The 2,608-nt window shown below is 45.6% G+C and overlaps 1 pseudogene; it reads left to right on the plus strand.

Moving 5' to 3' along the window:
- The first annotated feature begins 453 nt into the window (after window positions 1-453).
- On the plus strand, window positions 454-1,742 carry LOC149235510 (putative inositol transporter 2 pseudogene; annotated as a pseudogene).
- Window positions 1,743-2,608: the final 866 nt, after the last annotated feature.

Raw genomic sequence — 2,608 nt, forward strand, 5'->3', positions numbered from 1 at the left:
TTTGCTTGGACAAAAGCTGGAGTGCTGAAGGAGAAGCTTGTGGACTATGGCGTGCATCAATACATCACCAATGGCTGGAGGTAACTCGTATCCCTGGGCAATAAGGTTTAATGATTCTTTGAGTTTATTCCGCATACAGAATCATTGCTGCATTTGTAGAAATTCTAACAGGTGCCTAGGGAGAATTAGGGGCCGAAGGTGACAGCTCGTTGGAATCAGGTGTTATAAAGGAGGACTCAGAGGAATGGGATGAGTTCGGGGATATGGAAGACAGATCAGTGGATGATCTTGATCCCGGGTCATGGAGAAAGATTTTGGAGGAAACTCTAAGCCAGGAGACTAGTCTGAGAGGCAGAGGTTGGAAGTGCGCAGATGAGAAAAATAAGTTGCTCTGTAATACAGTTGAACTATTGCTGTTCTTGTTACTGTTCTTGTTCCTGTTGCTGTTGCTACCGGGGAAGGCTAAGATGGAGGGTGGTCCGACAAAGGCCGATAAAGAGGAATTCACAAACTGTCTGTCACTGATCAGACAAAACTCGTTCGTTTTGAGGCTTGCATTGTCAGCCGGCCTTGGAGGCTTGCTCTTTGGCTATGACACAGGAGTCATATCCGGAGCTCTCTTGTACATTCGAGATGATTTTAAACAAGTGGATCACAGCACCACGCTACAGGAAATTATAGTTAGCATGGCCGTTGCTGGCGCGATAGTCGGGGCGGCTTTTGGGGGTTGGGTTAACGATAGGTTCGGGCGGGGATTCGCGCTGTTGCTGGCGGATGCTCTGTTTTTCCTCGGAGCTATTCTCATGGCGGCCGCGCCGAACCTGAGCGTGTTGGTATCTGGGCGAGTGTTTGTGGGATTGGGCGTGGGGATGGCCTCCATGACTGCTCCGCTGTATATCTAAGAGTCATCGCCTGCTAGAGTGAGAGGAGCGTTAGTTAGTACTAATGGGTTCCTGATCACTGGCGGCCAGTTCTTATCTTATCTAATTAATCTCGGTTTCACCAAGGCACCAGGAACCTGGCGCTGGATGCTGGGCGTTGCAGGGATGCCAACACTTTTGCAATTCATTCTGATGCTCACCCTGGCAGAATCTCCCTGTTGGTTGTACAGAAAGAAAGGAGAAGCCGAGGCTGTGGCAATTCTGAAACGGATATACTCGCCCGATGAGGTTGAAGAAGAGATCCAATCCCTCAAGGAATCTTTGGAGATGGAAAAACAACAGCTTGGAGCCTCGGGCAACGTTTGGTATTGGGAGCTTTGGTCTACCAAAGAAATACGATATGCGTTGTTCATGGGTGTGGGCCTTCAGGTATTTCAACAATTTGTGGGAATCAACACCGTTATGTATTACAGCCTGACCATTGTGCAATTGGCTGGATTCGCTTCCAACCAGACCGCTCTCCTGCTTTCTCTCATCACATCGGGCCTCAACGCTTCCGGTTCCATTGCGAGCATTTATCTGATCGACAAAGCGGGAAGGAAAAAACTCATGATATTCAGTCTGTGCGGATGTATTTTAGCTCTGGGAATGTTGGCCGGTGTTTTCTATCAGACCGCGCACCACTCGCCTCTGGTGAGCAGGGCCGCAACCCAACATTACGCCAACTATACTTGCCCAGATTATGCAAAAGCCCCAGGGATCTGGGACTGTACGAGATGCCTGAAGGCCAATCCGGACTGTGGCTTCTGTGCTGCCTCAGGAAATCAGCTTCTACCTGGAGCATGCTTGATTGCAAATTGACAAAGTCCTTAGAGCTGGAATGGTGTTCAATGTTGCACTTGGGCTTCAGAATTTATCAGACTATAGAGATAGAGAAATTAAACCTGAAGAATTTATCCTTTATTTAGTTTCTTGGAATCATGTTTAAAGTTATTGAGCCTTATTGAGCCTAGCTAACTCAATGTAGGTAAAGTTATTTTGTTAGAATTCGCGACTCTAACGAATGACAGGTTAAGCATGGAGTTCCAAGAATTTATTTGACAAAGATGCCCAAGATGTGAACTATGAAAAGATGGGATAATGGAGCAGCAACAACGTTTATGGTGGACAACAAAATAGATGTTTGTTTGAGTTAGTGTGGTTTGTGGAATAAACTTCCTAGCATGTTATAAACAAGTCCAGTTGTTGTAATTGTCATTGTATGTACCCAAAAACTCCAAAATGTTGAATGAAATGTAAGTTTTAAGGCATTTGAAAGTTCGTGGTGGTCTTAAAACAACTTTGTAATGGTTTATGGTCAACCTGAAACCATCTTTTGTCATTGTAAAGTGAGGGTTGGTGGTGAGCCAAAAACCATCTATAGAGTCTTTGTGGCTGAAGTACTTGCATTTGTGGCAGAATCGCCTCTATGGCTTGAGGTGCCTTTGTGGCTGTGTGTACACGAGAGCTCTGCAAAACCCCTGGCTCAGACTCAGATGATTTTTTAATTTTCTGAGTAGAAGGGGATTGGCTTCGTTTGACGATTTGTGAGAGGAGGCAAATCAGATAAGTTGTGGCAGATTGTGTTTTGGAGGTCCTATACATGCAATTCGCCTGATGGTGGTGGATTTGACTATAATGACAAGTAGTCATTTGGGGGGGCAGTTAGAAATAATTAATTCCTACTT

The sequence above is a fragment of the Pinus tabuliformis genome, chromosome 8, assembly GCF_031772625.1.
Source record: "Pinus tabuliformis cultivar Carrire ecotype Pingquan chromosome 8, CPIR1, whole genome shotgun sequence".
Classification (NCBI taxonomy): Eukaryota; Viridiplantae; Streptophyta; class Pinopsida; order Pinales; family Pinaceae; genus Pinus; species Pinus tabuliformis.